Genomic DNA, 21,404 nt, shown 5'->3' on the forward strand with positions numbered 1-21,404 from the left:
TAGCAATAGAAAAAAAAAGAAGACATAGTCCTCTGGCCTGCTTCTAAAGAAGACCTCATTCTACCTTGACTTGAGCTACTAATTAACACTTTTTTTTTTTTTTTTTTTTTTTTTTTGAGACGGGGTTTCACTCTTGTTGCCCAGGCTGGAGTGCAATGGTGTGATCTCAGCTCGCTGCAATCTCCAACTCCCAGATTCAAGCAGTTCTCCTGCCTCAGCCTCTGAGTAGCTGTGATTACAGATGTCCACTGCCACGGCCGGCTAATTTTTGAATTTTTAGTAGAGACGGGGTTTCACCATGTTGGCCAGACTGGTCTCGAACTCCTGACCTCAGGAGTCTGCCAGCCTTGGCCTCCTAAAACGCTGGGATTATAGGCATGAGCCACTGCACCTGGCCTAATTAAAATGCTTTAGTACACTTGCTCAATCATAAAACCCAAACATAGCTCCCTGTTTTCTATGTGTACGGCATGACACATTGTGAAACTTTACAGTAAAAGGAATCTGTGAGAGGAATTAGACATCTAGTCATCCACAGGAAAGAAGCAGGATCAATGGCTTATACGAACACAAAAGCAGACTTTTCAGCAATGCATGTCAAGCCTTTCCAAGGTAAAATGAGTTACCTTTTGTTATGCTCAAGCAGTTGTTATCCAAACAATTACTGGGACGTTTAGTGGGGGGAAATCTTCTAGAGGTTAGAAATTTGGAATAGATTATGATAAAGTTCCAATCATCTTTGAGGTTCTATGATTGTATCGAAAGCCTCATGGAGACTGAGAGACATAGACTGACTGAGATATTTTCTGCCTGATACTTTTATTAACCACCACCATAACTACCACAGCAAGAACTGGTTCCACTTTACAAATTTTTTCTTATGTCTATTCCTGTGAATTGCTGATATTCATAATGTTTTCTAATTGTTTATCCACCACATTGTAAATGTGGATTTTACCTCCACTTTCCATACACCACTTCTGCCCTCTCCTGTATTGGAAAAAGGAGCATTTAGTCTTTTCATTCTTCTGCTGATTCCCTTGACTTTTGGCAGTCACTCTCAGTCACTTTTGCAAGTACCTTAAGTTCCTTGAAGGACACTTGGCCTTGTTCTGAGAGTTTTAAAGTCATTTAAATTAAGCTATCCCTTCCTCTTTCCTGCCATTTTGGCTTCAATCCTTTCTCATTGATGTTTTCTTGGCCTCCTAATTTAATCATTATTCTCCTCTCACAGTTAATGGGTGAAATCATATGCTCTATTCTCCAAAGAGTAGACAGAACAATGTTTGTATTCTAAAAGATGGGAACTTCTCTGGCTTAAAGCCCTTTCATGGCATCTCACAGAACTGAAATAAAATCTAGACTTATCATCATGGCCCGAAGTCAGTCTTGTGCCTTGGCCATCTCTCCACACTCATTTCTACCATGGTCTTGTGGACAATATACAACATTGTCTACAACATTCCAGCTATACTTAATTTTAAAGAAATGTACCTCATACTTACCAAACTTTTTCCCTCTATTAATATCATTTTTATTATAGCCTTAGCGCTGATGTTCCCTCTTCCCGGAACACCCTTCATTCTATGGCTGGTTTCTTGTCATTTTGGTCTTGCCTCAAATGACTTCACCTTGGAGTGACACCCCCTGGTCACTGTAAGCTTGTTTCCTGCCACCTTCCTCGCCTAGAGCTACTCTCTATGTCATCATCCTGATTCTTGTTCTTCATATCTTCTCTCACTATCCATATTGTATTTTTAATGTATGTACTTGCTTATTTTCTGTTTCTCCCATCAGGCTGGTTCTCCTCAGTGAAAGCAGCCTTGTTTTTTCTGTCCACTGCTGTGCTCCCATGCCTAGATTGGTGCCAGGCAGATAGTAGGTCTTCTTCATAAAGAACCCAGATGAATGAATAAATGAATAAACAAGGCAGTGAGAACAGTGTGGAAACAGTGAAGAGCTGAGGCCAAAATCAATAGGGGAACAGAAAACCAAGAGTCAGAGAAATAGGAAGATACCCAGCAAGATGCAATGCAACGGCAGGCCAGAGGAAAGAGGATCTTTAGACTTGAGGGACACTCCTCCTTAGAGGGGACTCCAGCTAATTATGCTCAGAGATTGAGGAAGAGGATGGAGTACAGAGCCTAGGTATTCAAGGATCTTGTGGTAGAGGGAATGGCATGACTCCGATGAAGGAAGAATGGAAAGGTAGCTATGCAGGGAGATATTAGTTTTCTTGAGAAATGAAACACATTCACTGAGACTATTGGGGAGGAATTAGAGACAGGAGCCCTGGACATGACATTGTAAATAAAGATACAATGTGGGACCTTAAGACACACACATTGGTCTTGGTAAAGTAGGAAGACATATTATCTATTGAGTGTAGATGGTAGGAAGTTACAGGGGAACCTGGGACAAGGGAGATGGTCTGAATCACTATGGGCACCTTTCTGAAGCATAGAAAAATGTCAAGAGAAGCTTTTCACAGTCAACATATACCTGAACTAAGAGTCAAGATGCAAAAATCAGAGCCCAACCTAGGTAAGTCAAGTGACCTGCTTTTGCTATTTGAAGTGGATTTTGAAAAATAATGCACACCCCATGGGACAAAGAAAGGGAAGAAATATGTTCATTTTAAACTGTGGCCAAAGAGTACACATGGGACTGAGAGAGATCAGGTTCCTCCACATTGTTCCCTCATCCTCACAGCCAGCTGTGTGGCGCTGTCACCAGTCAAGGGAAGTTTGGGATTAGAATAGGAAGCAGTGACACAATGATTAGATTATGAAATTCCTTCCTGGATTTGCACATAGCACAGAACTTGGCAGGTAAGATGGGGCCAAAAAAATCTTTGTTCAAATGAACTGAATGTCATCTGACTGATTAGGGAAGCCAATGCTTTCCGGACACCCAAGAGAGCCCTGCCCATCTTGGTAACACCCTGTGCACAAAAGGAATGCCATCTGCTCTTAACCAATCTCTAGAAAGCCCAGGGTTATGTCTCAGCCAGAACACTATTAATATTCAGTTTTGATGATCCAAACATGTAAATGGAAATAAAGAAAATATTATCAGTGGTAAAGTACTTGAAGCTCTCCAGAAGCAAAGTTATATTTCAAGTATTGTTATTAGCATAGCATAATTTTTTATGCATTTCTGGCATGCATACAGCTGAAGCTCTTAGGATAGGCAGAAAGAAAAGATGTATATTGTTTAATTTTTCACACTGCCATAAAGAACTACCTAAGACTGGATGATTTATAAAGAAAAGAAGTCTAATTGACTCACAGTTCTGCATGGCTGGGGCAGCCTCAGGAAGCTTACATTTGTGGCAGAAGGCGAAAGGAAGCAGGCACATCTTACACTGTGGCAGGAAGTGGGGCGGGGAACCACCACACACTTTTAAATCATTAGATCTTGTGAGAACTCACTATTACAAAAAGAGTGTGGAGGAAACTGCCCCCATGATGCAGTCACCTCCCACCAGGTCCCTCCCTTGACACATGGGGATTACCATTTGAGATGAGATTTGGGTGGGGACACAGCTTATCAAGATGTCTTGTAGAAATAAGTCCCGTCATTATCTTTGGTGCTGATTAAAGTCCTGTTGTTGTTCTAAAGTTTGGGGCAAGAGCAACATTGAACCCTGATTGACTCAAAATTTATAAGCAACATTATTGAAGAAGAAAAGGAAACCACAAAATGAAGCCCAGGTAATACACAGGAGGCCTGTGTCCCATGCTTACTGCTACTCTGAGGTAGAATGGTATTGACCTTTTTGCCTAATCTTCTGAACCAATTCTCTCTCTAATTGTCTGCCTCCCAGAGTTGCTGGAAGTACAAAGGAGATAACACAAATGTGACTTGGATTTTGTCAAGTCCTATAAACCAAGAAGTGGTCAGCTTCTATTTAGATAATTTTAGAAAATTCTTACAGAGATAAGGGTCAGCTGTTAACTTCAACATGATGGGAAATAATCAGCTTTCATAATCTATCATTAATCCATTATCATTTTCATAGCCATCATTATATTTAAGGGCATACATTGGCTCCAGAACAATGACATGCATTTTATATTGCTAAACTTATTTAATCTTTCTAACAATTTTAAAAAGTAGGCACTATTAGAATTCTTTTTTTTTTTTTCAGGGAATAAATACAAGATAATTTAAATGACTTGGTCACTCAAGTGCATGGGCAGAACCATGATTGAAACCCAAGATTCTTTGTTGCCAAAAGTCTTAAGACCCTAATATCTTTCTCTAAGATCTTCATAATCAAAAGACACTTCGATGTACGCATTGGCCAGGAAGTTAATGACTTGTATGTTGTGTAGTTCTCAAATGAGTGCTCTATGCGTGTATATATGTGTATTTATGTGTGAGAAAAAGTAGGAATAATTTCTTTACTCATAAAACTTCTAGTATGATGAGAAAGTATAAAATCTAAGAAAATCGATATGAGAAAAACCAGTATGTTTTGTATTCTTTCTTTTCCTTTAGTGGCTTAATATTTAAAGAGCTCACATGGATTAATATGAATGCAGACTTCCTAGGTGTTTTCTGTTTTCTGTAAGCAACTGTTCAACCTCACCTAATATAAAAGTTTTATTTTTAAGACACACTATGCATTAATCTGTTTTCACACTGCTGATAATGACATACTCAAGGCTGGGCAATTTACAGAAGAAAGAGGTTGATTGGACTTATAGTTCCATATGGCTGGGGATGTCTTGCAATCATGGTGGAAGGGAATGAGGAACAAGTCACAGCTTATGTGGATGGCGGCAGGCAACCAGAGAGCTTGTGCATGCAAACTCCTGTGTTTAAAGCCATCAGAATTCCTAAGACTCATTCACTGTTACAAGAACAGCACAGGAAAGACCCGCCCCAATAATATAATCACCTTCCATTGGGTTCCTCCCACAACACATGGGAATTGTGGGAGTTACAATTCAATATGAGATTTGGGTGAAGACACAGCAAAACCATATCATTTTGCCCCTGGCCCCTCCCAAATCTCATGTCCTCACATTTAAAAACCAATCATGCCTTCCCAATAGTACCTCAAACTCTTAACTCATTTCAGCATTAGTTGAAAAGTCCACAGTCCAAAGTCTCTTTTGAGAAAAGGCAAGTCCCTTCCACCTATGAGACTGTAAAATGAAAACCAAGTTAGTTACTTCCTAGATACAATTGGGGTATGAGCATTAGGTAAATTCAGCCATTCCAAATGGGAGGAATTAATCAAAACAAAGGGCTACAGTCCCCACGTAAGTCAGAAATCCAACAGGGCAGTCAAATCTTAAAGTTTCAAAATGATCTCCTTTGACACCATGTCTTGCAGTCTGAGTCATGCAGATGCAAAAGGTGGGTTCCCATGGTCTTGGGCAGCTTCACCCTGTGGCTTTGCAGGATACAGCCTCCCTCCCAGCTGTTCTCATGGCCTGGCATTGTGTCTGTGGCTTTTCCAGGTGCTCAGTGCAAGCTGTCAGTAGAGCTACCATTCTGGGTTCTGGAGGATGGTGGCCCTCTCCTCACAGCTCAACTAGGTAATGTTCCAGGAGGGACTCTGTATGGGGTCTCTGACCTCACATTTTCCTTCTTCACTGCCCTAATAGAGGTTCTCGATGAGAGCCCCATCCCTGCCACAAACATCTGCCTGGACGTCCAGGAATTTCCATACGTCCTCAGAAATCTAGGCAGAGGTTTCCAAACCCCAATTCTTGACTTCTGTGTTCTGCAGGCTCAACACCATGTGGAAGCTGCCAAGGCTTGCATTTTGTGAAGCCACAGCCTGAGCTCTACATTGGCCCCTTTCAGCCACAGCTGGAGTGGCTGAAACACAGGACACCATATCCCTAGGTTGCACACAGCACAGGGACCCTGGGCCCATCCCATGAAAACAGTTTTTCCTCATAGGCCTCAGGGCCTGTGATGGGAGGGGCTGCAGTGAAGACCTCTGACATACCCTGGAGACATTTTCCCATTGTCTTGGGCAATAATACTGTACTTCTCATTACTTATGCAAATTTCTGCAGCTAGCTTAGGTTTCTCCTTAGAAAATGGGATTTTTTTTTTCCTATCATATTTTCTGGATGCAAATTTTCCAAACTTTTATGCTCTGCTTTCCTTATACAACAGAATGCCTTTAACAGCACCCAAGACAAATCTTGAATGCTTTGCTGCTTAGAAATTTTTCCCACCAGTTATGTAAATCATCTCTCTCAAGTTCAAAGTTCCACAAATCTCTAGGACAGAGGCAAAATGCCATCAATCTCTTTACTAAAACATAATAAGAATCACCTTTGCTCCAGTTCCCAATGAGTTCTTCATCTCCATCTGAGACTACCTCAGCCTGGATTTCATTGTCTATGTCATTATCAGCATTTTGGTCAAAGCTATTCAATAAGTCTCTAGGGAGTTTCAAACTTTGCCACATTTTCCTGTCTTTTTCTGACTGTTCCACCTTCTGCCTGTTACTCAGTACCAAAGTCACTTCCATATTTTCAGGTATCTTTTCAGCAACACCTCACTCTACCGATACCAGTTTACTGTATTAGTCCATTTCATGCTGCTGATAAAGCTATACCTGACCCTGGGAAATTTACAGAAGAAAGAGTTTATTGGACTTACTGTTCCGCACTGCTGGGGAGGCTTCACAATCATGGCAGAAGGCAAGAAGGAGCAAGTCACGTCTTACATGGATGGCAGCAGGCAAAGAGAGAGAGCTTGTGCGGGGAAACTCCCATTTTAAAGGCCATCATATATCGTGAGACTCATTCCTATGGAAAGACCTGTCCCCATAATGAATCCCTGCCACTGGATTCTTCCCACGACATGTGGAAACTGTGGGAGTTAAAATTCAAGATGAGATTTGGGTGGGGGCACAGCCAAGCCATGTTACACAATGTATTATTTTATTGAATTTTCATGTTTTACCTGTGAGATATAAAAAACTAATGATTTATTTTAAAGGTGGCAAAATGGATATCTAGAGAGATTAAATGATTTATGTACTTACACCTTATTTATTTATTGAGAAAATTTTATGGAGTGCCTAATCTATGCCAGGTATTATCTTAGTCTCTGGGTCTAATCAGCTTTAACAATAACTGTGAGGTAGTGTGGTAAGAGCTATTGTATACAGGTGTCCTGGAAGATGAAGTCATAGCTTTGGGGCCTGGGGAGACACAGTTGTAAAAACTTTGAAAGAGGTAATATTTGAGAATTACCTGGAAAGCATAAGTAGAATTTCCAAAGGAAAAGGAATGGTAGATTGGGAGTTATTGGATATTTTGAGAGACTCACCTTCTTGATGCAGTTGGTACTCTCATGATTCTTAATTTGGGGCATTTTCACCAAATGACATTGCCATTTTCAAGTAAGGTTATGATTTGGAGTAGCTGAATACAGTAATGGAAAACAGTGATATCTTCGGGTCAGACAGGTTTATCCTGGACTCTGCTTGTTACTTGGGGGAGTTATTTAATTCCTCTGAGCCTCAGTTTCTTCAGACATAAAATGAGAATAATGATACTACCTATCTTATAGTGATATATGAGGATTAAATAAATTAAACATATGTCACCTGGCATAAAGCCTGGCCCATCGCATAAACTGAATAAATACTATTTTATTTTCCTTCTGCATAAATAAAGAGTTGATACGATTATTACCTTCATTTTTTTTAAGGAAATTAAACTCAAGAGAAGTTAAATGCCTTGGTCATTCAACTTACATATGGCAGAACCACCCATTCTTTGCTTTCTATTCTTTGATTTCTCTCAATCACCACTCTCATGAACCCAGATTTCCCAGCAGCCGTATGGCCAAGAAGGGCCTTGTACACCAACTCCAGGACTGAAAAGAGGAAAGAGAAGGGCCTCTAAAACTAGGCTATCTGAAGCAGAAACAGAATCTAAGAGCTGTTGCATTTCAGTAAGTACCTGCAAGACAGCATGACTATACCTAATGTTTGGGAAAGACATAGTGCCAGACTTTGTACTTCAGAATGATTAATGAGGCATGCTGAAGAAAACCTGACTGAGATGAATTATTTCCTTGTGCTCTCAGACCTTTGCTTCCCTGTTCCCACTCCCTGAAGGCACCTTTCATACCTCCCACAGCATACACTCCTATTCTTGTTGAACAGCTTGTAACTGAATGCCTTGGGGTCTGTCCCTATCACTAGGCTGTGGTCTGCCCTCTAGAGGAAAAAAAAATCGTATTCAGAATCCCAACATGAAGATTTGAGAACACACTCCCCCTTGCTACTGTGGTAGAGATGGCCCCACTTTTTCCTTACCTCCTAAGTGAATGAGAAATCTGCATAGGAAAATGGGGATGAGAAACATAAATACATTTTTTTCTCTGGGTAAGGAGGTTTTGAATTTCCAGGGGAAATTGGGAAAACTTTTTATCCATCTCTCAGCCTGCAGAACGTACCAAAATACTTGGAAAATGGTATAAAGAAAGAAAATGGTAAAATGTCCTCACTTAAAATCTACAGTGAGGACAACACATCAGTTGTGACAAGGTGGCACATTCACAAATAGTAATAATACAGAGCAGATCAAGGTAAGATTTAGGGGATCAGAGGACAAGTTACACTCCAAAACAGTAAAAGATACATGAAGAAGGTGTATTTTAAACAGGTCCTGGCTGGGAATAGTGGCCAAGGCGGATCGATTGCTTGAACTCAGGAATTTGAGACTAGCCTGGGGAACATGGTGAAACACCATATGGACAAAAAATACAAAAATTAACCAGGCATGGTGGTGCATGCCTGTGGTCCCAGCTACTTTGGAGGCTGGGGTGGGAGGATTAGTGCTGCAGCAGAGAACTGATTGGGGGAATAATTGACTGGGAGACTTAGTAACTAGAAAATCACTGATGACCCTAGGAGGACTTTAGTTGGAGGAAGTGAGGGACGATTACATAACAGAAGATGTTAAGCAAGAAGTGCTGGTGCAAACCTAGTGGATGTGATTGGTTTAACTATTTTTTCAAAGCCTCTGATAGTGGGAATGGAAGAGACATTGGAAAATGATGAGACTTAAGAATAAGTAAGGGTTTTCTTAGAGAAGGTTATATAGACAAGAGCCGAGAAGCTAACTCAGAAGGAAAGATGGAAGACGCGACAGAAATGAGGTAACTGATGGAGGAGCACAGTTCCAAGGAGGAAGAAGGAACTCGAATCAAGAGCAATGGCTGAGGAGTTAACCTCAGATTTAAGGAAGGAAGAGGAGGAGGAAAACGAGGAAAGATACACAGAGACATTGAAGTGGAAAGAAGATAATTTGAAGTTATCACATGTGAGATAAGTCTCAGTAAAACACGCAATAAAGTCGTCTGCTTTGAGTGGGGAGCTGAACAGAATCAGGGCCTTGTGCAGAATAAGAGAGAGTTGGATAAGTCTATGGGAAGTGAGATGATGGATTGATTAAAGGTGAAGCAAAGCAGTAAGTATCAAGTAAACTCAACAAATAACAGATTCAGGGTGGATCCAGTTCAAATGGTTTCTTCCAATAACACTCTGTAACTATTCTTGATGGCTGCAGACTTGGCAAGGTGGAACAGGAGAAATACAAGCTATGGAGCTGATATGGTTTGGCTGTGTCCCCACCAAAAATCTCATCTTAAATTGTAATCCCTGGCCGGTCGCGGTGGCTCAAGCCCGTAATCCCAGCACTTTGGGAGGCCGAGGCGGGTGGATCGAGAGGTCAACAGATCGAGACCATCCTGGTCAACATGGTGAAACCCCGTCTGCACTAAAAATACAAAAAATTAGCTGGGCATGGTGGCGTGTGCCTGTAATCCCAGCTACTCGGGAGGCTGAGGCAGGAGAATTGCCTGAACCCAGGAGGCAGAGGTTGTGGTGAGCCAAGATCACGCCATTGCACTCCAGCCTGGGTAACAAGAGCGAAAACTCTGTCTAAAAAAAAAAAAAATTGTAATCCCCACATGTCAAGGGAGAAACCAGGTGGAGGTAATTGAACCATGGGGGCAGTTTTCCCCATGCTGTTCTCATAATGGTGAGTTCTCATGAGTTCCAATGGTTTTATAACTGTTTGGTAGTTCCTCTTGTGTTTATTCTCCCTCCTGCTGCCTTGTGAAGAATGTGCCTTGCTTCCCCTTCACCTTCCACCATGATTTTAAGTTTCCTGAGGCCTCCCAAGTCATGTTAAGTCAATTAAACCTCTTTCCTTTATAAATTACCCAGTCTCAGGCAGTTCTTTATAGTGGTATGGCAAAAGATTAATACAGGAGTCATCCTAGGGTGGTAATATGTTTGTGAAATGGTTAATCATATGTCAAGTCTGACAGATGTGATAGGAAAGGTGAATAGATGATCATAATGTGACTGGTGGTGAAAAAAAAGAAGCAACGTTAGGGCTGGCAAACAATTGAGGAGGAGGAAGGACAATTGATGATGGTCAGAGAGGATATTTTGGGGATTGGTATCTTTAATTTTGAGCCATGATGATAAGCAAGTCTGTGTTTTAGGGTTCTTGCTAAGTGACTGAGGTGCATTGCAGATGGAGGGCACTGGAGTTAAGGACATCAAGAATACATAATTGTTAACATTTATACATTTCTCTACAAATGTGAATTATTTTTCAATAAGCAAGTAATACTGCTAGTTTTTTTTTTTTTTAAGCAATAAAAGCAACACAGATACATTATGGCATTCCAAGGAACAAAACAGAGAGAGAAATTTCGGGTTCGCATTTAGGTCAGTCAGTCAGTAATTCTTTACTGAACTCAGTATATGTTTTGATGGACTGGATTGAAAGTTGATGGGTGCTTGGCACTTCTCTGGATTAAAAATAAAAGAAAAAGAACACGTGAGGCCAGAATATGGGAAGCATTATTGGCATGGATGATTGGCAGTTTCCATGGTGATGATGGGAGAAGAGAGGACAGCCATTCCTCCCATCACCGAGTAAGAGATGATAGGGAAACTGGTAGAGAACTCTGAAGGTTTGTGCAGAAAGAGTGACAAAGTGGCTGGGCGTGGTGGCTCACACCTGTAATCCCAGCACTTTGGGAGGCTGAGGAGGGTGGATCACAGGGTTTAAGACCAAACTGGTCAACATGGTAAAACCCCATCTCTACTAAAAAATACAAAAATTAGCTGGGCATGGTGGCTTGTGCCTGTAATCCCAGCTACTTGGGAGGCTGATGTAGGAGAATTGCTTGAACCGGGACCCGGGAGGCAGAAGTTGCAGTGAGCTGAGATCGTGCCACTGTACTCCAGTCTGGGCTACCGAGAGAGACTCCACTTAAAAAAAAAAAAAACAGTGACAAAGTGACTTGTATGAACTTCACAAAGAAAAAGCTAGCTGAGTTCTGTGGACACAACTATGGTCTTAATACAGAAATGGGAGCAAAGATAATGAATGCTTCTCTTCCTGCAGCAAAGAAGGAGGTAGAGCATATGGCCTCCTTTGAGAATTACAAGGAGTTCAGTATTGTTGAGAGCTGGGGAGAGGGCAAGCAAAGGCTCAGTAAATAGACGTGATGGACATACAAGTCAAAATCAGGGAGAAGTTTGTTCAAAAAAGGACAAAGCTGACTTCAAAAAACATAATGGTTCCTCTGCAACGGCATTTATGATGCGTAAATGTAGGCCAAATAAATAAGTAACTGCATTGTCAGCGATCCCAAAGGGCCTTAAAGGCCTTGAGAGCGGAATCAAATCTCCAGGGGAGAAGATGCCTCTTGTTTTCATGCAGAAGAGAAACAACACACCCTTGGTCCTATTTTTGTATGTAACTCAAATGGAAGCCATGAGTAAGGAAGTGGCGGCTTTTAAAAATCTCATCCCTAATGGGCCAATGCTTTGGTCTTTATCTTCTGAACCAGAGGGAAAAGGGATAAAAAGATTTCATTATTTTTCTGAAACAGACCAAGTAGAGGGTGATTTTTAGTTTGTAAAGTAAATTGACAAGAGCCTTAAAGTTCTACTTTCCAAAATCAGAAAGTGGCTTAAAAACACAAAAACGAACCCTAAACCATAGGTTATAGGCTGGCTTAAAAATAAAAAATGGCTAAAGAGTCTAATTCATACTCTGGCGTCAAACATTGGATTACAGTGCCAGGGTCATTGCAAATGCCATACATGTGTTTGCTATTAACATTTTGTTTTATTTATTGATTCATGCCCCAGGGTAGTTATCAAAAACACTTTATTTATAGCTGATATTTCCTAACGTCTAAATTGTGAGGCATTACATATCTTATCTCATTTAATTCTCACAACAACTCTAAGAGGTATGTGTTATTGTTATGCCCATTTCACTTAGGAGGAAACTGAAGTGCAGGGTGGCCAGGTAAAGTTGGTGAAGTCACATGGCTAACAAGTGGAGAATCTGAGATCGAACCTCAAGTTTGTCTGGTTCCAGTAGCAGTATGCTTACCACACTCTTACACCACCTTTCTTGTGCCAAGAAATTTAATAGCCCAGAGGAAATAAACACCAGGTGAGGTAAAATGACACTAGGAGAAACTTGGGTTTATGCTGAGAAAAAGCTTCTTGAGTTTTTGAAAGACTCTGGAAATCAAGAGTAGATACACCTTCCTGGAGTTGTTGTCAGTAGGAATAAGGCAGAACAACAGCTAGAAATCTGTCCCAACCTCATCTCCTCTGTGAATCTTTCCCTGGGCCAGGGCAATTCCCAGTGAGCTTTCTTCTGTCTGCATGCAGCCCTCAGAGCATATCCCAGTTCCCACTGCAGAGCCTGAGTTGAAAATGTCATCGGGAGGCATCTGCCAGCACCCTCCTGCAAATGCCAGCAAGTCTCTCTTGGCATCCCAAGTACATCATGCACAAGCTTCTGCTCAATCATTTCTCAGCAATGTAGAATATGTACTTTTATGATTTAATAAATAAAAGTATTGTATTTATTTTGTTTTGGGATGTGGAGCTGAGAAGCCCCAATTTTCACTTTCTGACTCCTAGACTCAGCTGACTTGAATGCCTCAGTGGAACAGCAGCAGCCCATCCTCAGCTTCCCTAGAAGTTCCTGACCTGGCAGCCTGAAATGCATTCTAATCAAGTGAGGTAAGATGAGCATTCCCTGCAGCTGCCGGGTTTGAGAGCTTTATTTACATTTGCTCAAAAAGTCACTCTTTGCTCTCAATTTGCATGAATGTCTCTTCTCAACTAGATAAGACTGTGGCTGGAAGACTCTCTGTGAGCCAGGGAAGTGAAGCTGCCTTTGCAAGCTGAATTCATACTTGGAGTGAGAAGGCAACAGTATCAAATTCTCCAACCTGCCATTTCTTTGGGAGATTGATGGATTGACAACTCCACCTTACATAGGTCCCAACCGGCTGTTCGTCTTTGCTCAGCTCTAGGTTTGTACCTGTTCTTCTGCCCCCAGCCACAGTGTCATTTTGCCCTTGATCTGGGAATTGCTATTCTTGTCAGCCTATTGGCTCCCTCTATTGAGGAAGACAGCTCTTTTGAGTGTCCAGGAAATGGACATACAAAGGTGGACAAACACCTACACTCGGAAGGCAGAGAATGGTACCCCCCAATTTCTGTTAGCACATAGGCTAGAGCAAGAAAAAAAGGAGAATAAATTGTAAAGAGTTTTAGTTCAGACACAATATAAAAGCACTTGACTCCAAGGTTTTCTTTTTTTAATTCAGCTAAACACATGTTAGACAAATATAGAACCATATCCTACAGTGGTTTTTAAAGAGCTTTCTTTTCCTGCTTTTAAAAACTTTAATACATTTTCCAAATTTCTACAAAGAGAAAATTACAAAATCAGGAAAAAAATGCAAATGAGAAAAGATGAATAAAAGTGCCGCTCAGTCGAGTCCAGTGCCGGCTGGCCAGGCCTTTGGCGACAGCCTATAAAGGTGCTCTATGAAGATACTGCATGCCTGGGTCTGGATTCTCCAGGGAGCAGGTGGATCAGAGAGAGCATTAGTGACAAGAACAAGGCAGATGGAGGGAAGGTGAGGGTGTTGGTGCCACACGGTGGCATCTCACACACTTCTGTTCATTCCACATACAGGTTTAGTAAGCACCAATTTGTGGGGGAGAATCTGCATCTGAAAAGAATTGTCTATTAGAAATGAAGATCTTTCCCTGCAGCAGCCTAGGCTTAAAGAAACAAGGGCAGGCAGACAAAAGGATCCTCCTGACCACGCATCTAGCCGAAGCCTGTCTGTTGTTAATAGAGACAGGTTCTCACTATGTTGCCCATGCTAGTTCCAAACTCCTGGGCTCAAGTGATCCTCCTACCTTGGCCTCCCAATGTGCTGGGATTACCTACACTAAATAGTGAATATACATCTTTATTCCAGAAAACCTATCAGAATAACCCAAAGTGTTAGAGCATGTGGAAAAAGGTAATCTCAAAAGAAAAGAAAAAAATAAAATAAAACATAATAAAGAATAACTCTAAGTAAAAATATTATTAATGATAGTAATATGTAATGAATGTTAATTCTATACTGGGAAGAGAGTATTATTTTATTTAACCTTTACACTAACCTTTGAAGTAACTACCATGTTACCATGTCCTTGTTACAGATGAGAAACTGAGGATTAATGAGCTTGAGTTACTTGCTCAACGTCCCATAGTTGCTAAAGATCAAAGTCCTGTCTGATCTGGGTGAGACTCCAAAGTCAGTGCTTTCATCCACAATATTACTCTGTTCTTCTGAGAGTAAGAGAGGCTTAGAGCAAGTGTGGTGGTTCACGCCTACAATCTCAGCACTTTGGGAGGCTGAAATGGGAGGATCACTTGAGCCCAGGAGTTGAAAACCAGCCTGGGCAACAAAATGAGACCCCTATCTCTAAAAAAGTAAAATAAAAAATAAAATTTTGGCCACATGCTGTGGCTCATGCCTGTAATCCCAGCACTTTGAAAGGCGGAGGTGGGTGGATCTCTTGAGGTCAGGAGTTCAAGACCAGTCTGGCCAACATGGTGAAACCCTGTCTCTACTAAAAATACAAAAATTTGTCAGGTGTGGTGGCATGCACCTGTAGTCCCAGCTACTCAGGAGGCTGAGGCATGAGAATTGCTCGAACCCAGGAAGTGAAGTTTGCAGTGAGCTGAGATCAAGTCACTGCACACCCCCCTGGGTGACAGAGCAAGACTCCATTCCCCCCGTCAAAAAAAGAAGAAAAGGAAAAGACTTAAATAAAAAACAAAATAAGTGAAAAAGGCTTTATTCTCTCATCCAATGGTTGAATTCTTTCTAAAACCAAGAGTCCAGATAATAGTTAACTCCCTGGATACCAAGGTGGTCCATGCACCATCTGGCTACTTTAAGAGAGTTAGTGGAAAGTGTTGGATGCTAGGCCGAGAGTGAAGGCTCGCCCCTGTAGTCCCAGCATGTGGGAGGAACAGGTAGGAGAATCATTTGTGCCCGGGAGTTTGAGACCAGCTTAGGCAACATAACGAAATCCCAACTCCATTTCTAATTAAAAAAAGAGGAAGTGATGCTAAACATTTTTATAGGTAAAAGTTTTAATTTGATCTTTTTTTGGTCTAGTTAACGTTGATTCATCATATGCTTTTACTCCTGGACAATCAGTCAACATAATTATTCAGTACCTTGTCTGTAAACTGCACTGTGTCATTGCTGTGGCTAGTGCTAACGAACTGTAAAGTATGTCTTTCATTCTCAAGGATCTTCTAAATTACCTGGGCAAACAAAACTAATAACCTGGAGTATATCATATCATACTACTGTTAAAATCCTTCAGTGGCTCTCTATTATAATTAGCATTCTGTGTTCGGTAAGGCTTCTTTCATTCCCCATCCCATCACCTTAGCATTTGTTTTTTTAAGAGACGAAGTCTTGCTCTGTCACCCAGGCTGGAGGGCAGTGGTGTGATCTCAGGTCACTGCAACCTCCACCTCCTGGGCTCAAGCAATTCTCCTGCCTCAGATTCCCAAGTATCTGAGACTACAGGCATGTGCCACCATGCTCAGCAAATTTTTGTATTTTTAGCAGAGATGGGGTTTCACTATATGTTGGCCAGGCGGGTCTCAAATTCCTGACCTCAGGTGATCCACCTGCCTAGGCCTCCCAAAGTACTGGGATTACAGGTATGAGCCACTGCACCCAGCCCCCTCAGCATTTATCTGTATGTTTGAAGGCTGTTTTCTGTGTACAGCTGTAACTTTCTGCTGTTGAGCTTGTTTTTCTGGCCATGAGTATGCTAATCCTGCACAGAGCAAGCTGGAAGTAACAGAATTAATGCCTAACAGAGAAGGGGTTTGGTTAATAAAGAGATCATGCACATCCGTTGTGTCACAAATGACAGCATTTCTTTTTTTTTAATGGGTGAATAGTATTTCATCGTGCATATATACCACAATTTCTTTATCTATTCATTTGTTGTTGGAAACTTAGGTTGATTCTATAGCTTGGCTTTTGTAAATAGCACCGAAATAAACAAGGACGTATAGATATGTCTTCAATAGACTGTTTTCCTTTCCTTTGAATGTGTACCCAGCAGTGGGATTGCTGGGTTATATGATAGTTGTATATTTAATTTTTGGGGGAATCACAGTGGGGTGAAGTTGGTTACCAGCAGGATATTGTATATTACAAAGTAGCTAGATGAGGGGCTTTTGAATGCCCTTATTGCAAAGAAACAATACATGCATAAGGTGATGGATATGCTAGATACCCTGATTTGATCATTTTACAACATAGGCGTGTATTGACATATCAAATTGTACTCCATAAATACATACAATTTTAAAAGTAATTAAATTATATATTGAAAAATAAAAGAACCCAGCTTTCTGGCCTCCTGGGTGCATATACTACCTTTTGGAGTTTCTCATGGGGATTGAGGCGCAGGTGTGGCCTTTTCAATGACACACCTTTTATTGGCTTCGTTTTCTTTTTTCTCTGTCCCACTGCCATACCTTCTTAATAAACTGTGGCTGCTCAAACTTGTCTCAGGACTTGCTTCTGGAGGTTCCAACATCTGTCAAAAGCTCTGTGTGGTCTGGTTCAGGCCTGCCTCCCAACCTCAATTCACGCCTTGACATTTTGCTCATTGTGATCCAGCCATGCGGGCTTTTCAAGTTGTTCACACCTGTTCTCTCCCTATGAAATGTTATGTTTTTCTTCTTTACATGATTGGCTCTTTCTGATCCTTCACATCTATGCTTAAATATTACTCCAAGGAGAATGTCTTTCACAACCCCACTCAAACATAGTCTTCCACATTGCAACTGGTCTTTGCATTCATAGACTTTACCACCACCTATTACTGTACAAATATCTGTATGTTACCGATATGTGATCTACTTCCTGTTTGAAAATAGTAAAGAAAGCTCCTTGAGGGCAGAAACACATCTGTTTTCTTTACTATTTTATATACAGAGTTTAGAACAGTGTCTGAAAAAATCGTTTGCATTCACTACATATTTATGAATGAACATAAAATATCAGAATATAAAACAATTTGAGAACAACAAAGTAGGCTGAGTGGTATTGGGTAGAGTGAAACTGGAATAAAGGAGAGAAGTTAGGAAGAGCATTGTGTGGAACTGCCCTCAGCCTTTAGAGGCAAGTAGGATTTACAGATGAAATGTGTCATTGGTCAAGCACCTGACGTGCCTGACATGCTAAGCATTCTAGTAATGGGCATTGTATAATGTAATCTTTACAACTTTGCAACCTGGCAAAAAGTATTCCAATTTTTAAAATGGAGGCACTGAAGATCAGAGAGATGAAGTAATTCACCCATAGCCACAAAGCTCGTAATGATTAGTGCCACTCTTTAAACCCAGGTCTTCTGTTACCAAAGTACATTTTCTTTTGAGTACTATGTCAAAATGTGTGTGTTAATTATACAAATCACCAGGTGATGAAGTGTGGATGAAGTAGAGCAAACCATTATCACTCCTGGGGAAAAAAGAAAGCATCTGACCCAGCGACCATTATCAGCTGCATAATTTCTGTTACATCATGCATGATGAATCAAAAGCTCTTTGGGAACAGCAAGTGGGTTAAAAGCGCAGAGACTATGTTTCCACATCTATGAACATGGTAATCATGACATTTACCTTACTTACTTCATTGGATTGCTTGAGACTCAAATGTGAAAACATATTTGAAAGTGCTTTGTAAATTTCTAAATTCTTTATAAAGGCGATTGTTACAACTATCCTGTCTCTCTAAATATTATCTAAAATCACTCAGCATGCGCATATTATTAGAAAATAGCAATGAGGCTCGGTGCAGTAGCTCATACCTGTAATCCCAACATTTTGAGAGGCTGAGGTGAGTGGATCACTTGAGGCCAGGAGTTCAAGACCAGCCTGGCCAACATGGTGAAACCCTGTCTTTACTAATAATACAAAAATTAACTGGGTGTGGGGGTACATGCCTATAATCCCAGCTACTCAGGAGGCTGAGGCACAATAATTGTTTGAACCTGGGAGAGGCAGGGTTTGCAGTGAGCTGTGATCATGCCACTATACTCCAGCCTGGGCAACAGAATGAGAGACTGTCTCAAAATAAAACAAAAATAAAATAAATAAATAAATAAAAGGAAAATAGCAATGAAGAAGATTCATGCGTTGAGTAAAATTACAGAATGAGGAGTGGAAGGGACAATGATAAACACTTTAGTTTATCCACCTGATTTTGTAATTCTATGAAGATATACCAAAATCAATCCAGAAAGAAAGCTCCAGGACAGCACTTTAATGAATTATGTGAAGAAAATGTCTTAATACTAAATTTTTTTTTACAGTAAAAAGAACCATGACATTTTATAGACATTCAAGTCAGACCAATAATGTTTAGTGAATATATCCCCTGAGAATAAATTATTTGGGAATTAGCTAAGTTGTACTTTCCATTTTCTTTGTTTTTTGGTTAATAAATATTTAAAAATGGAGTAGTGAAACACCTAACTTAATAGTCTATCAAAGTAAAAAGGGAGCAAAGTGATGATTCTTTCTTCTAAATTCCCAGCTTTTAACACCTGTCAGCATCAGACCCACAGACAGTAGCTGACCACAAGGCAATTGTCATCATGTTTGCTTTGCATCTCTCAGAAGGTCCTATGGCTCTCTGTGTATTCCTATTTTCTTCTCTGGGTTTGTGTTTAATGTCACTTGCTTCAAACTGCACATTCCTCAAGGGTTGCTTTAGATGGTGCTGTGTCAACTTGGTCAAGTGGGGAACTATGTTTCCCAGAATTCCCTACCTGGTGTGGCTCCAGTTTAGAGTTGACCAAAAGAACAACGTGCATGAGATTTGGGATGTCAGAGTGAAGCAACAGCCATTAAACTCAGAAGTTCATCACAGTCAGACATGTTGTCAGACAGACAGAGATGGGTACCTTGTGGGTCCTAGGTAGTCCTGGCTCTCCTCTGCTCTGCATCCAGCTTGTCCTGCAGACTGCGGGCCCTGATGACCAACAGCAGCTCTGGGCTGTGCACCCACAGAGGCAGTAGTTAACGTAAAGCCAAAACTTCCCACAGACCTCTCTGCAAGTTTCCCTTTTGCAGCCCTATTTTACCTATAGGACATGACTGTTTCTCAGAATTTCCTGATGCTTCCGCTTGTCTGCCTATGCCAGCACTTTGGGCAGACTTGTTTCCTGACTCTTTTTTTTCTGGTCAGGCAACTCCTCCTTCCAGACTTTTACTTCCTTAGTGCCTTCCTCTTTGGTATCTCGTTCCCATAAAAAAGTTTAATGTTTAACAAATGCCCATCAATGATAGACTGGACAAAGAAAATGTGGCACATATACACTATGGAATACCATGCAGCCATAAAAAATGATAAGGTTGTGTCCTTTGTAGGGACATGGATGAATCTGGAAACCATCATTTTCAGCAAACTGATACAAGAACAGAAGACCAAACACCGCATGTTCTCACTCCTAGGCGGGTGTTGAACAATGAGAACACATGGGTACAGGAAGGGAACATCACACATTGGGGTCTGTTGGAGGGTGGGGGGCTAGGGGAGGTATAGCGGGGGGGCAGGGAGGTTGGGGAGGGATAACACTGGGAGAAATGCCTGACCTAGGTGACAGGGGGATGGAGACAGCAAACCACCATGGCATGTGTGTACCTATGCAACCATCCCACAAGATCTGCACATGTACCCCAGAACTTAAAGTACAATTTAAAAAAAAAAGAAAAAAAAAATGCATTTAGCCTCTGTCTCTTAGGCTAAACTGCAGTGGCACAATTGTAGCTCACAGCAGCCTTCAATTCCAGGGCTTAAGTGATCCTCCTGCATCAGCCTTCTAAGTAGCTGGGACTACAGGTGTGCACCACCATGCCTGGATAATTGTTTTTTTGTAGAGATGAGACCTTGCTATATTGCTAAGGCTAGTCTTGAACTCCTAGTTTCAAGAGATCCTCCTGCTTCAGCCTCCTAAGTACCTGGAAGGACAGGTGCATCCCACCACACCTGGATAATCTAAAAAAAATTTTTAGAGACAAAGTCTCTAAAAAAAATTTTTAGAGACAAAGTCTCTAAAAAAAATTTTTAGAGACAAAGTCTCTAAAAAATGTTGCCCAGGCTGCTATGGTCTTCAACTCCTGGCTTCAAGTGATCCTTCTACTTCAGCCTCCTGAGTCACTGGTCTAATTTCTATAATAGGTCTCTTATCTCCATAACACTCACAGTTGTTTTCTTTCTCTGACTGAATTATGACTGATAGTTCATTGGTACTGAATGTGGTTCTAGAGAAGCAGAACCTGAAGGATGAGAATCTGAATCTCTTCTCTGGTCTGGCTGAATTGAAAGCCAATGACTGTTGTCATGGGTAGATTAGACACCAGAAGTCAAAGACATAACTTAGTTACCATCTGTGGTTACCTGTAGAGAAGGGTTTATAGAAGGAAAGGCTCTGGATGATCAAGAACATGTTGCTATAGAACATTTAAATGTAAATAAAGGCCTGTGGTAGTGATTGCCTTCTTCCAATTTCTCTGCAGGATTTAGAGAAGGAAAATAGTGAGGCCAGGGCTTAAATTCCCAGCTCAAGGTCCAAGTAAAGAACCAGAGAGTTTCTGTGACTTTGGTAAAATAACCTTTACCTACTATAGCCTCAGTTTCAGATTCCTGAAAATAGTCCCAAAGTTTAATCCTTTGAGTGGTTGAATTACAACACAAATTGAATTCACAGCCTCACAGAGTCTCCCATGATAAAATTAGGGCATAGGTGTGGAAGACCATAAATTGGGGATGCTGAAAATTAGATTAGGGGTGCATGGAAAGATTTTGATGAAGCTGAGAATCTTAAACCCCAAAATTCTGCTAAACATCCTTTGCTTGCAGAAATATGCTTTTCTAGGCCCACCACAGTGGCTCATGCCTGTAATCCCAGCACTTTGGGAGGCCAACGCAGGCAAATCACTTGAGGTCAGGAG

The sequence above is a fragment of the Callithrix jacchus genome, chromosome 10 (genome assembly GCF_049354715.1).
Source record: "Callithrix jacchus isolate 240 chromosome 10, calJac240_pri, whole genome shotgun sequence".
NCBI classification, from domain to species: domain Eukaryota; kingdom Metazoa; phylum Chordata; class Mammalia; order Primates; family Cebidae; genus Callithrix; species Callithrix jacchus.